This window comes from Dasypus novemcinctus, chromosome 25 (assembly GCF_030445035.2).
Source record: "Dasypus novemcinctus isolate mDasNov1 chromosome 25, mDasNov1.1.hap2, whole genome shotgun sequence".
NCBI classification, from domain to species: Eukaryota; Metazoa; Chordata; class Mammalia; order Cingulata; family Dasypodidae; genus Dasypus; species Dasypus novemcinctus.
The window spans coordinates 35,949,008-35,964,539 of NC_080697.1; the positions used below are offsets into that span (position 1 = coordinate 35,949,008).

Consider the following 15,532-nt stretch of genomic DNA (forward strand, 5'->3'; position numbering starts at 1 on the left):
TGAATCTTAGAACAAAGAAAAACTTTGGGAATGATTTGCAGCTGAATCGTATTAATCATAGGATGCAACTTCTGTGAAGCAATTGGGGCAGGGACTATAGTTGAGAAAATAAAATCAGAATCTTCACATCCATCAATTAACCCGGGCTCCTGTAGACATCCAGCCTTTGCTCTCATTGCACTCATCATCTGACAATGAAGATAGACATTATTCAAATAATCACTGAAGTAAATGTAAAGTAGTAGCGTGTGATGAGTGATTTGAAAGAAAGGTTCATGTTGAAATGTTATAATAAGGGAATTTAACTCAGGGAGGTATGGCAAGGCAGAATCCCTGGGGAGGTGACATTTGAACCAAGGGCTGAAGAGTGAGTAGGAACTTATTAGGTGTGTTAGGCAGAGGAGAGGGGAGAAGGGTGCTCTGGGTAGGGAAATAGCACGTATTAGAAGGTTGTAAGTGCTCAGAGAGCAGAAGGTGGCGTGGCCTGGCCCAACGCAGACCGCACAGGGGGACGGGCATTGGGAGGGAAGAGGATGGAACAGAAGCAGCAGGCATACACCATCTGCAAGATTTTCTTTTTAAAAAGACCACTAAGAAGCCACTGAAGTAATTTAAGCAGAAGGTAGTGGCTAGCTGACAGGATTTGCTCCAGAGCTAGGAAGGATTAGGAAGAAATAAGTAACTAAATATATAGGGTGATTTTGGTATGTGGAGGGAAAGATTTATGAAGGGGCCAAATAACAAAGCTTTTCAAGATCAAGGCAAACTGGGTGGTAACTAAAATGGAACTACTCACCCCAGATGTTTACTGCTTTTATACACCCTTTAGAATGGGGCGGAATGAGAAAATGCTACAAGCCGCGGTGGCAGCCTACCTAAAAGTCACATGAAGAAAGTTCTCAGTGAGAGACAGTTTTCAATGTTAGCAAAGTCACAAGTACACGGGGTGCATTATTCTTTTTTAAGTAACATGAGAGGGAATTTTGTTTTGCCAGGAGATCTGCAACTTCATTTCTCTAGGGCAAAATCAAGGTTTGATAATCATTTTGAGGTTATTATTTATGGCTTAGCAATCACATCATGCCCTTGGTTCTGGCTTTTTTTTTTCTTCTTTATCTCTTGCTGTCTTCTAGTTTTACAGATTTCATTAGGAGATAGTAGTGACAAAGATGGCTTGAAATACTTGGGAGAAATGGTTTTCTATTAGCACACCAATGTTGAAGTAGAATATGCCCTGTTCAGCTTCTTAAGGAAACCAGTGGCCGGCAATGACACAAGGGTTAACCTGTCTGGGAGTGTGTGTGTGTGTGTGTGTGTGTGTGCATACATTTGTGCAAAGACTATGCTCCAGGTGTGCTGTGAAGGACTTGAATGTATGCTCTCTCAGTGAAGTGATAGATATATGGGATATTGACAAAAAGAATGATTTTGGGGGGAGGGGTATTCCTTTTTGTCTTTCTAGGTTTGTGACTCCAGTCGAAGATGCATCTGTTTGACATGAGGCCTTGTGTTTGGGTGGGCCAGGGAGGAGGTCCTCTGAGCTAACTCTCTACTAACTAGCTGGGCCAAAGGATGTAATTGGAATTACGCCACTGCTCTGGCGTGGTCAGTCTGGTGGCTAGAAGGAGAGTGATGTGATGTGATGTGGCCTCTGAGGGGCCATCACTTCAGAGCATGGCTGCCTCTTCAAAGCTGGAGAAGCAAGCAGAGGGCTGGTTTTCCTGACCTTTCCCTCATGGGACAAGAGAGAGGATGGGCTTGCTAACTGGTATGGCAGGATTGTCATTGTTAAGTCTTGAGAACCTTTAAACATATTAAAGACATTTTTTTTTTTTTTAACATTTAAGGTTATTAAAGCTTGTGGAGAGGTTAGTGAGCAGGGAGAGAATTTAAGTATGGCTCTTGTTCACGTTGATTCAGTTTGGTGGTAGCAGTATGACAACATCTGATATGGATGTTTGAGAAGGTCATAAGATTGAGGAATTGAAAGTAACTGATGCCAGTGTGTGGAGGTGTTATGTTCAGAGGAAGGTGACCTGCTGGTTGTGTTTCTGAGGACAGGTATGTTAGTCAGCCAAAAGGGGTACTAATGCAAAGTACCAGAAATCTGTTGGCTTTTATAAAGGGTATTTACTTGGGGTAGAAGCTTACAGGCACAAGGCCATAAAGAGTAAGTTACTTCCCTCACCAAAGTCTGTTGTCATGTGGTGGAGCAAGATGGTCTCTGAGAGGGCTCAGCCCTCCTCTTCCTCCTAAGGCTCCGTGGTACCAGCTTCTTCAGTTCTGAGCTGTAGGCTGGCATAAGGCTCTTCTCTCTTCCTGGGGCTTATTTCTTTCTGTGCTCAGCTGCTCTCTTCTCTTGAGCTGCAAACTGTCAGGCTCATCTCTCTTTCCCAGGCCTCTGCCATGCCTTTGAAGCTCTCTCTCTTATTCTGCCATGCCTTTTCCTGTGTGAGTGTCCACCCACCAAGGAGGTGGGGGCTCAGCACCCTACTGATATGGCTGAATCAAAGCCATAATCTTAATTTAACCAAGTAAGCTAACCTTTGTATTTAATACAATCAACAGGTGTCATGTCCAGAAGAACAGACCCGTTTGCAAACATTATCGAATATCTCTTTTTGGAATTCATAAATAATAGCAAATTGCCACAATGGGGCAATGAGAAATGGGGTTCAAGTACAGCAACCAAACAGTGAGGTTCTCCTGCAGAAGGATGGATGAGCTGGGGTTTTGCTGAGCAGGCTCCCGCCTGACTCACTGGCTGAATGCTGAACAAAACCTTCCTTTCTTGAGGTTGTGATTTTATAAAACAGGATTACTTGAACTTTTCAGCTAAGCATTCATTTACTGACATTCTTAGAAGTGTGAACTTTAGAGTTGAGAAATTGAAACCAAGAGTAAACAGTCACTTATACTGGTAGCACTGGTGTCACTTAAAAATCAGCACAGACTTGGTAATTTGCTTATCCACTCAAACTTTGCCTCTGTCTGTAACTGGGAATAACGATAGCCACCTTGTTTTTCTAACATGGTGGTTTTGAGAATCCAGAAGATAATATATGCTAAAATGTGCTGAAAAATCTCAGGTACAATACAAGTCTGGGCTAAGTTCATTATTAGGGAAATAAGACGAGTTATATATAAGTCAAGAATATTCCTCAGTCTTTACAAGCTTCATTTATTCTACATCATTTTATAGTTTATTGTATTTTTCCCAGTAAGGCCATTCTGTTTTTTGAGTTTAGGTAAATAACTGATTTTTATAGGCAAACTGAGGGCAAGAGTCAAATTTTATGTAATGATTTGAACATACTTTATAAGTATTTTCATCCTATAATGTAGGAATGTTTAAGTCTTTGATCTCAAATATTATAATTTACTGAGTAATATACAGGTTATCCAGTTAAATTTTAGAATCAGATAAACAATGGATGTTTTTAGGATTAGTCATGTCCCCAAAATTGCATGGGACATACCTATATTGAAAAATTTCTTGTTTATCTGAAATTCAAATTTAACTGGATGTCCTGGGTTTTTATTTGCTACATCTGGCAACCTTGAACTAGAGATGAGGGCTTAAAGCACACACCGGGGAGTGAAATCCCATTCACACATGAACTGCTTTTAAGTCTTCTTTGATATAAATAGGAATCACTGGATTAACAGTGGCATGTTGGGGAATTTCTTTGAGCCTCTTTTTCTTCATCTGCAGAACGGTGAAAAAATACCCTTTAGTGATTCTTAAACTTAGGGATCATTTAAAACCCTTGATGTCCAAGCCGCTTATTTAATTAAAAGAATCTCTGGGGTGGCACCCAGGTGGAATTAAATTTTAAAGCTCCTCAGGTGAATACAATATGCAAGTGAGGTGAGACTCACTGGTCCCTCTCATTGCGTTGCTGCCAGAATTGAATGATATAACATCTACTGATCATCTCACAGCATGTCTCACTTGTGATAAGAATGCAACTAATGGTCCATGCTTACATTAGAAGAAGGCCGATAGAGTGGAAGAGGAAGAAGAAGTAGAAAAGTGGCCCAAGTGGGCAGAGAGATGCCAGGGCAGAGAGGTTTGAAAGCACAAGATACATGTAAGGCATCGTACGAGGATTCATATACCTGGAGCACTGCTTCTGGAGGACAGCTAGAAAAACGAGGAAGTAGGCAGGGTCCAGGTTAAGGAGGCTATGGCATACCTTACCAAAGAGCTTATGGAAACTACTGGAAAGTATGCCCAAGGGATGAATTCTGAATGTTAAAGCCCAGTTTTGTGTCATCTCCTTATACTGATGCACAGGTTCTGTGTTTTGTGTGAAGATGTGTCACGTGTGATCAATGGGATATTTAGTCCCAGAGTAGGAATCTTGTCTTTCTTGCTAAATGTTTTATTCGCAGTGCCTAGAACAGCGCCTAGTGCTAGTGGGGACTTGGTAAATGGTGCTGGCCAAAAGATTCAATGAAAGAATGAAGGAGAGTCTCGAAAGAGGCATGTGACCCGACAGACTAGCACTGATATGAAAAGTAGAGTTCTACTTCCATCCCTGCCACCCATTTGTCTCTGTTGGACAAATCAGGACCCCTTCCTGGCTCCCCTTTCCTCTTCAATGGAGGGTGTGAACTTCTAGCTCTAAAGTCCATTGAAAATTAAATTCTTCTGGCAATCCACCTAAATCCTGAATGTGTTGTTGACCTTCCTACTGAAAGCTGTGCTCGGTGGAAACTCCCTTTGTTTGTTTTTTTTTTTTATTGACTTTGTAATAATATTACATTAAAAATATATATATATATGTGAGGTCCCATTCAACCCCACCCCCCCACCCCCCCTCTCCCCCCCCAACAACACTCGTTCCCATCATCATGACACATCCATTGGATTTGGTAAGTACATCTTTGGGCACCTCTGCACCTCATAGACAATGGTCCACATCATGGCCCATACTCTCCTCCATTCCATCCAGTGGGCCCTGTGAGGATTTACAATGTCCGGTGATTACCTCTGAGGCACCATCCAGGGCAGCTCCATGTCCCAAAGACGCCTCCACCTCTCATCTCTTCCTGCCTTTCCCCATACCCATCGTCCACCATGTCCACTTTTCCCAATCCAATGCCACCTCTTCTATGTGGACATTGGATTGGTTGTGTCCATTGCACCTCTATGTCAAGAGGAGGCTCAGATTCCACATGGATGCTGGATGCAATCCTCCCACTTTCAGTTGTAATCACTCTAGGCTCCATGGTGTGGTGATTGTCCTTCTTCAACTCCATCTTAGCTGAGTGTGGTAAATCCAATAAATCAGATTGTAGGTGCTGGAGTCTGTTGAGGCTCAGGACCTGGCTATCACATTGTCAGTCCAGAGATTCAAATCCCCTAAATATATCTTAAACCCCAACATTAACTGCACCTCCAGCACATTAGCATGAAAGTCTTATGAAGGGAGATCCCATCTGAGTCCAGATTCATCACACATAAACACCATTTCCAAAGAGGGGCCATCTGCCCTGGTAGTTAACCCCATTGGCCATAACTCTCATGGGTCTCTTTAGCCTTCAAAGGAACCAAAATCTGGGGGTTGTATCTGCTTTATCTGTCTCTCTGACTCTGCTCAGTTGTGCATGAGGGCAATCCTTCTGCCAGCCTCCAGACTCTTTTTTAGAAACTCGTAGCCATATAAACTCATTTCTCCTTTCCATTTCCCCCTTACTTTAGGTCAAACAGCATTTTAAAGTCATGTTATTTTATGTAGACATGGATATTCTGCTGATCCGCATTGAACCTTCCGTATAAGGTCCTTTTCCAGTTGCATCATCAGTTGGTAGTTGATAGTGGTCCCTCGTTGCCAGGGAGGCTCATCCCCGGGTGTCATGTCCCACGCTGGAGGGAAGGCATTGCATTTACATGCTGAGTTTGGCTTCGAGACTGGCCACATTTGAGTAACATGAAGGAAACTCCCTTTGAAAGTGTTAGTGGCTTTAGTGTATTCTAGAAGCCCAGCTCCTGGTCTTCAGAGAGGTGGCAGCTCCCTGAGGCTGCTTGAAGGACATCTAAAGAGCTCCATGGCGGCTCCAGTCTGAGGGGAAAATCAGCACAGCTTGGACCTCAAAAGGTTTTTTAGAGTTGCAGGTACAAGTGGCAGGAGGGTTGAGGGGAGCTTGTCTCCATACCAAGGCACGGCCAATAAGATTCTCACCCCATGGGGAAGAGCCCTGGCTGGGAGCCAGGAAGCTGGAGTCCTAAATTTAACAGCTGTGACTACCTGGCTTTTACTCTGGGCATGCCATGTTAGTCTGTATTTAAGTTTCCTTCATTGTAAAACAAAGAATTTGTATGAGCTCTACAGACCTTTTTTGGCTTTAAGCTTCCATGATGCCGCAGTGTGCCCTTGGGTTTCTTTTATCTTTATCTTGGTGTACTTTTGTTGCTAAAAGATCCAGGGCCTTGATAACACCTTTGCAATCCCAGTACTTTCAGCCCACAAGAGAAGCTAAAAGCTGACTCTGCACCTCTGTGCGCGGCTGAGCCTTTTGCAAGAGAAAGAAGAGAAAGCTGTTTTTTTCCCACTTCTTCTTTAACAGATATTTTTAGCTTTTCTAAAAGCTTCTCACTCTGAGCCTTAAAAAGAAATAAGAACCTCTTCCAAAAATGCAAATGCTCTGGCAAGGAGCTTGAGTGGTGTTTTCAATCTTCCCTGAACAATTGTTTTCTCTTCATTGACATTTGCAGTGTAAAGAAGTGAAGATTGTGGGTGCAGCCCTGGGGATGTGGGGTAGGTGCTGTCCAAAGTGGACTGAGGCTCTCTCCAGCGGGAAAACTTTCCCAGGGGGCCACTGCCCAGGAATAGGAGGCAATGGGGCTTCTTTTCTCCATCAGACGTTTGTTCAAATTGGCCCTGAACATTTCTGGGTGGAAAAGTGGCTTTCTCTGGGTGTTTTAGAATGTTGTAGAGTCCGGACAGATTCTGGAGATGAAGTGGAGGGTTCTTTCAACCCAGCTGGCCCCCAGCCTCACAGAGCAGGAGGTGACAGTGTGGCGGGAGAGGGGTTGAGATAGTACTGGCCCAGAGGAGGAAAGGGAAGGGATGGAATGATGAAACTTGGCTTGGCTTAATGCTTGGAAGTGTCACTTTAAGATCAGATCCTTCCAGCTTTATTTTTTTACGTGAACTCCATGGTAATTCATGGGTTATTGGAGCTCTCCTGCTGTGTCATGTCCTGGTTGCCTCTCATAGCACTGAGTTCACACCACCAGGCAGTCCCCACTGAGGGAGGAATGGTTGGAGGTCTATGTGTTTGCTTTCTAGGGGAACAGGGAAAGGGAAAGGGAATGGTTAAGAGGTTGCCACTGGGCTAGATGCCTTGTGTGTATGACATGTCACCTACTCTTCACAACCATCTTGCAATTACGTCTAATTTATGCCTTGGCTTCTCAAGCATCTAGTCATAGAAGAGGTCACTGTTTATTGTCTGAGATAAGCCTTTTCCTTTTTCTCTCTCAGAGCTAAGTCAAAGTTTTCTTTTATTCTGAAATAATGCTTTGGCCCAAAATCTGGTTGCAAATCAAGCCAATTTAGCTTTGCTGAGGTCAAATTCACAGAACATGTGTGAACGTGGCTTCTCTAAGGTGACATTTCATTTTCTCTATCTTATGATCATTTTGCAAAAAATGATTCCATTGGCATATTGGACTGAAAACAGAGAATGCCACTCCCCTGCCCCATGTACCTACTTAGTGACACTTCTCAGAATGCTAGTAATAGAGGCAGAAAGCCATCTACGTGGAGGGAACAAGGCACCTGCAGACACCTAGACTGCATTTCCTGTCATAGACAGAGCTCAGCTTCCTTGTAACTGAAAGCCAAGAACGATTCCATTTCATTTTCTTTTTTTAGGAGGCACTGGGAAATGAACCCAGAACCTCATACATGGGAAGCAGGCACTCAGCCACTGAGCTATATCCACTCTCTAATGAGAGCTGGAGTTTTCATTTGTTTGTTTTTAGATGGTACCAGGGAGTGAACCCAGGACCTCAACCTCTTGAACTACATCCACTCCCTCCATTTCTTAAAATGAGGCTTTGGGAGACAATGTTTTTTTCTGAACATTATGGGTGATGAATGGGCATGGGTAATCCTATTCCTTACTAAGTGATACAACTCAGGTGTGGATATAGGGTCTGAATTCAAAACAACTACCAGGACTGGAAGAGGCAGCAGAAGGACTGATATTAACTGGCAGCTGCACCTTGCATTTCATGTTCCTGGAGTTTTGTTTTAGAAAGTATAAAGCTATTCCAATGGTTATCAATATTTGAGGCCCAACTATGTGCCAGGCATGATGTTAAGTGCTTTCTATACATTTTTATAACAATATTCCAAAGGAGGTGTTATTATTCCCTCTTTCTAGATGAAGAATCGATAACTCAGAGAAATTAAGGAACTTGCTGGGACTTGCCCTTAGATCTTTCTGAATCCAAAGCTCATATTCTTTGCTTATTTTTTTGATTCATTTTGGGGTGGGGAGGAAGACAACTCCAGTGTTACAGAGGTGGGAGCTGAAGCTGTGGGAAATTTTGATATTTGTCTAGTGTGAAATGGGTACTTAGAAGACAAGAAAACAGATCTATAGGCATTGGTGTTTTTGTCCATTAAATTTTACGATCGTTATGCAAAGTTTTAATTCCACATTTACAGCTCAGGGTTTTGGCAGTTATGGTGTTTTTGTCCATTAAATTTTACCATCGTTATGCAAGGTTTTAATTCCCATTTACAGCTTAGGGTTTTGGTAGTTACCCTTGGACATTTACATGAAATCTAGAAAGACCATGCCCTGGGATTAAAGGGTATACTCTAGAACTAAAGGAAAAACGGAAATAGTCCAGCCTTAACAAGCTGAAATGCAAGGCTTGACAGGATCAGAGTGATCTCTGGTGATTTAACTGCCTGCCACAGCAAAATGCCACCCTTTATAGAGACAGATAGCATAATTCAGAGCTCTTAAATCGTATCATCCACAATGTGTAGCATACAATTACTAGAGATGATAAGCAGCAGGAAAAAGTGACCAAAAATCAAGATTTGAAAAGAAAGAAAGAAAAAGAAAGAAAGAAAGAAAGAAAGAAAGAAAGAAAGAAAGAAAGAAAGAAAGAAAGAAAGAAAGAAAGAAAGAAAGAGAAAGAATCCATGGAAGCAGTTCCAAAGACAAATGAATGAGGAAAGCAGACAAGTGCTTCAAAATAACTATGATTAATTTGCTAAGGAAAATAGAGGTAAATATGTACAAAATGGATGAAGAGAGGAAATATTCAGTGGAGAATTCAAATCTATAAAAAAGAATCAAATTGACATATTAGAACTGTAAAATACAATGCCTACAATTAAAAACTCACAGGAAGGATTTAGCACCAGTCTAGACATAGCAGAGACAAAGTTAGTGAGCTCAGATACCTCAAAGCAGATCATTAGAAAATTTCTGAACTGAGGCACAAAGATAAAAAAAAAAAGAGGATGGAGAAAAGAATGGAACAGGTTATAAAGTGCTTTGTGGAATCTGGTCAAAAAGGTTAACACATAACATTGGAATCCCCGGAGGAGAGGAAAGAGAATGGGACAGGAACATGCTTGGGAAAAAATGTCGATGTTTATGATCCAGTGTAGAGGCTTTGAATTTCCTTCCTTTAAAGCATATAGGACATGCTCAGATAGTTTTGCTGGAAAAAGGGAACAGAAAAAGGGATGGCAGCTGCAGGGGGAAGTAGGGTTAACAGAAGTCTTAAGTTTTTAAGGATGAGAGAAACAATAGCGTGCTTATAAGCTGATGTGAATCATCTAATAGACATGGGAAATTAATTATGCTGGAGGTGGGTTGATTGTTGGATTGATGACCTTCAAGAGGTGAGGACTTGTCAGCATTTTTTAGAGTTTTCCATATTCTTTCCTCCTTGTATTCCATCTGTCTGCCAGTCCTGTCATTTAAAAAAAAATTTGTTTTTAATGTGAAGTGTCTGTTTATTTAAACAGGTTGTCAGAGGCCCCACCATGGAGCAAGAACGGTGAGTAGCTAGATGGCGTGGGGCTGAACAGAGCTGGGATGTCTTGGTATCAGAACGTAGAAGGATCTCAGCTGAGCAGCCAGAGCATCATCCGGGACAAGGTGAACAGGAAGGGCACCATGCTATGGGACCCAGCCCCACTCATGGTCTCAGCTTAGAACCTGGCCACCTGCTCACTGGGGTTGTCCTGGTCTGGAATGAACCACAGCGACCACTCCCTCGGCTGTAGTTGCTCGCCTTGTAGGAATGACTCCAGCTTTCATTGCACAGAGCAGTAGGTGTGGGGAAGTAGAAATGGAAGGGCTGGCAGGCAGCTTTCACTAGGCACTGGTTGTCCCATAAGGTCGAGTTCCAGCCCTTGTGCCAGTTGATCTTACAGGTATAGGTGATGCGGCAGTCCTCCCACCAGGACCCACAGTCCTCTTTGCCCAAGGGCACATTTACAATTCACTCTTTGCACCACCTTTGGTCCACCTTCTAGATCCAGGGCCCCAAATAGGGAGAGCACTCATAGAGGCAGGTGTCCTGGATGAAGTGCTGTTTGCAGGCAGGTGCCACCACTCCACAGTGGTCCCAGTTAGATCCGTACAGGTAGGAGATATCCTTATGGGCTTCCTGGCTGGTGTTGTGGGAGCAGCAGGAGCTCTTATTCCAGGGACGACACTGGCCATGCAGCGTGTTCTCGGGGCTTGGCTTTTCCTTGTGGTGCTTGGCATCCATGCAGGTGTTGAGAAGTCCAGCCCTGCCCTGTGTAGTCTTGGGCTGGCTGCCCCGTCCTGTGAACACTGACACTGGAAGGAGCAACAGCCATGTTGTCATCAGTGGGGCCGTGTCTGTCCCTGGGAGAGGAGGAGACTCTCCGTCTAGCTCAGGCTTCTACTCTGCATTCCCCTTCAGTATTCCAAGGGACAACCATGGTTTAGTGGCTTGAATCCTGAGACAAGCTGGGTCAGATCCTCTGATGATCCCAGCTAGTAGGGTGTCTTCCATTCACTTTTTTTTTTCCCAATTTATTTCTTTCCCCTTCCTAGCAACCCCCCTCATTGACTGCTCTCTGTGTCCATTCACTGTGTGTTCTTCTGTGTCCACTCACATTCTTGTCAGTGGCACCAGGAATGTGTGTCTCTTTTTGCTGCATCATCTTGCTGCGTCAGCTCTCTGTGTGTGTGGCGCCACTCCTGGGCAGGCTGTGCTTTTTTCTGCACGGGGCAGCTCTCCTTATGGAGCACACTCCTTGTGCGTGGGGCTCCCCTATACTGCACATCAGGAGGCCCTGGGTATGAACCCTGGACCTCCTATATGGTGGTGGATGCTCTACCAGTTGAGCCAAATCCACTTCCCCCACTCACTTCTTAATATGGTTTCTTCCTATTCCAGACTAAACCCCATTCTCTCCAAGCATTCTAATTTTCTTATAGCCAGTACCACAGGATTCAGGGCCATGGTCACAGACCCTAGCTTTGGAGAGGCAGCCCAGTAGCCAGCTCCTTAAATGATCTGGTTAGACACGGTCTAAACCATACTACCATACCCTGTGAGAGTATAGGTAACTGAGCTGGCTGTGAGTTCCTGAGGCTCATTTCCTCATATCCCTTTGCACCCCAAGGTCTTCTGTGCTTTTCCTGAATAACCTCAGGACCTAAGACTCTAATATTTTTCTTAGAGAAACTTCTAGCTCATTTTTTTTACGACCAAAGAAATTGATGGTCCCAGAAGGAAAGTGATGACTCAGCTATGAACAATGTCTTTTTAGTTAGATTCTTGGCTTCTTGTTGACTGGGACCCATGCTCCAGCTTCTTTCTTCACCTTCTGCTTTGCCCATCACTACCCTCTGCCCTGCTGTCTGACATGGGTAAATGGTGTTCAGGTGATCTGCCTGCTACTACTGTTTTATCACCGACTCCACTGTGTAGAAAAGATATCAGAAACAAGAACCCTCAGGTCCACTCCGAATATCAAGTATGCATTGAGCCAATTTTCCCTAGATTTGTTTTAGGCACAATGGAGAAAGATAACATAACCATGCTGGGTGATGCAGAGTCTTTTGTTTCTGTCAGTAACATTACCATTGAATTGAATGCCTCTAAGGGAAAAGGAGCTCTTGGAAGGAAGACATTCATATTCGAATGATGTTTCTTTTTTTTAATGAATGCACTCTTCCATAATACCGACCCAATAGCGTAGTATTCTAAATATTGGTATGTCCAGAAAAAAAAAATTGCCTTGTAAGAAAGGGAGATGGAATGAGAATAGTGAACAGAATTAGGGATAGAATCATAGGTACCCATTAGGCCTATTGAGCAATTACTATGGACGGGACACTCTTAGTCTGGTGTCCTTTATTTCTGTCCCAGACCCGAAGAGTGAACTACTAGTATGTTCATCTTACAGGTAAGGAATTGAGTCTCAGAGAAGCTGAGGAACTTGTTCAGAGTCATGAAATGAGTAAGTGTGAGACTCAATTCAAATCTAGGTCAATCTGACATGAAGTTCCGATCTCTTTCCACTATGACAACAAATGGTCTGGCATCTCCACTGCCGCTCACTTTGATCCACTATGCCAAAATCTACTCAGTAGCAGGCTGGGCACTCTGGGATTTCAGAAAGCAGAAAGCATTGTCCTTAGCCTCAAGGAACTTGTAATCTAGTTGAAGTAGGCTAGACACACTTGATACAGTCAGTCATAAAACAGGCACATTGTCACTCAATGATATAGTTTTGCAACCAGCCCATAGGGTTGGAGAGGTTCTCCGGGGCCTCCAGGACTGAGGAAAAGTTCCTGTCAGTGGACAAGACCTCTGCCTTGGAGTAGAGTTAGCATCTGGATAGGTGGGTGGACAGATAGTGTTGTTCTACCTGCACAGTAGGACCAGCCTAGGTTATCTCTGAAGAGACAAAGAGCCTTCCACCCATAGCCCACATCACTACCTGCACAGTAGGACCAGCCTGTTTAAAGGAAGGGGTGGGTAAACAATAGGGCTTTTAGTGAGCAAATGGTTCCCAGACTTGTTCAGTGTCTATTCGCTGGCTGTTTCAAGGGTCTGTGGGGAAAATGGGAAAATGTCATTCTTGGTGCACAGGAGAGTGTGTGTTACAGCATTGGGTCCTGCCTTTAGATTAGAAGAACAGGCATATCGGCAAGGGATAATCCTCATCTTACTTTGGTTACGTGAAAACACTGGGTGAAGTGTAAGTTATTACAAGGCAACCCATCCTACTACTGCTATTATTACAATACTTTAAAGCCGCATTGCCATGTCATTTGTGATTGCATCTCAAGGAGAAATTTGGGGGAAATAAATATTTTATTTTCTATGATTATCCTGATTTTTGGCACAGTTAAAAATCTTTTCTGATGGTGCATCATTATGAGTAAATGATTTTTGAACAAAGGATCCCAGTATGCATAGAATTGTCTATTTAACAACTGTATCCTATTGCACTGTGTTGATATACAATACTCTTATAACATGTGCCAAAATAGAAATCTTAAACGAACAAGATACATGGAAGCCCCAGAGTTTCCTTCCTATACCCTGAAGAATCCCCTTGTGCATCTTTGGAGAATGTTAACCTAGGCCTGGTTGCTAGGAAAATGTCTCGACAAACCAGGTAAAGCTGTACTTTATTTGTAACAGTTAACGTTTGTGCCTGCGAAAGTTGCATGCAAATCATATTTTTGCAATCAAGTGCTATAAAATGTATATTTTACAAGTGTGTTGGTAGGGGTATTAATTATAAACTGTTCTGTGTGAAGCCCCTCCAGTTTTTTCCCAAGGAGAAATGATCAGTTCTTTCTCTGCCTTCTATAGAAAATTTCTTGAACCTTTCTTCAGCTCATACTTATTCTATCTTTCATAATGGTTGGCACAGCAATTTCTCTCACAAAATTTAAAGCTTTCATTGACAAATAACAAATCCCCACTTTCTCCCTACCAGACCCAAACAACTTCTTAGACTTGGTAAATGACCAATAGGTACACATTCAATTCAATCGAATGCTTTGTAAAGTGTAGAATCCGTGGATAATGTTCATGATAACTTCCAGATCAGTGCACAAATAATCTAATTCATAAACTGTGTGTGGGTTGCACGAGTGTACAAGGGTACAACAAAGTGCTTCTCCTTTGCCCACCATTCTCTCTCCCACAGTCGTTAAAAGAGAACTGAAAACATTTGCTACTACGTGTCTGGGCTCACAGAGTTTTACTTAATTAAGCAGAACTTGGCTAACATCTGGGGTGGAGACACGTTTTCACCACAGAAAATTGCCTTGTTCGGTCCAGATGAGTCATGTCCTCAAGTCTTGGCCTGGGAGTGGGTGTTCAAGGGAATTGTGTCCCGGCTTCCACCAACCATGAAATGCTCTTTCTGTAAGCGGCAGAGGTTTTGCATGATGCAGAAGCACCTGCATTTCTCTACCAGCTTTGGAGGAAGTTAAATTTTTCTGTCACAGAGACTTTTAATTTAAGCCTTCAGAGTGACCGTTTTTCTGCTGACTTGGCTGCAAGATGGTGAAGGAATGTACGATTAGCACCTAAGCCTTATTTTTGGTGTTCTGACTTACGGTGGCTTTATTAAATAACTCTTATTGCTGCTTTATAATAGGTTATGATTTTCCAGTGTGCTATCGAAGAACTGTTGTAGCTTTATATCCACATTTAATCGACTCTAGCAGATGTCTGTCATTACGTATATTAGCAAATATGAAACAGAAAATGTTTCTTTCAATCAATTATCTATTTTTATGTCACACATCAGCTGGAAACATGACATAGTTCTCTAAGATTCTGTTACTCTAAAATTATATTGTTCCATTTGAGGACCAGAGCGAGGCAGATAATGAGCTGTTCTGTTACATGGAATTATAACATATGAATTACCTGAGTCTTTTTTTTCCTATATGATTTTTATTTTTTAAATTTCATTTTGAAAGAAGCTTTAGATTACATAAATGTTACATAAAAATTATAGGGAGATTTCCATATACCCCACCCTCTTCTTCTCCCTCACTTTTCCATTAGTATGTACCATACTAATGAAAGATACTAATACATCTTTCATTAGTGTGATACATTTGTTACAACCTTTGAACACATACCGAACTATAGTTTACATTTTGCAATGCACAATTTCATAGATTTTGACAGAATGTATAATGGCCTGTATCCATCATTGCTATGTCATGCAGGACAATTCCAAAATGTCCCCAAAATATCCCATGTTGCACCATTCTTCCCTCAGAACCTCTGGTGGCCACTGCCTTTATATCAGTGTTACAAGTTCTTCAGATGCTAGAATAATCATAAGTCTATTTTAATCCATAGTTGCATTTCCCCCATACGTTTGTTCATTCCTATAGGATTTTGGGAAGATGATGATTGAGAGGGGCCTTAGATCCCATGGGGCAGATGGATGGAACTGTCTTGCTTGCATTATAGATATTTTCTGTTTTTTGGGGATGTGTGTTGTCTCATCATCCT

General features: G+C 42.6%; 1 pseudogene; it reads right to left on the reverse strand.

Moving 5' to 3' along the window:
- Window positions 1-10,202: 10,202 nt before the first annotated feature.
- On the reverse strand, window positions 10,203-10,867 carry LOC101424144 (folate receptor alpha pseudogene; annotated as a pseudogene).
- Window positions 10,868-15,532: the final 4,665 nt, after the last annotated feature.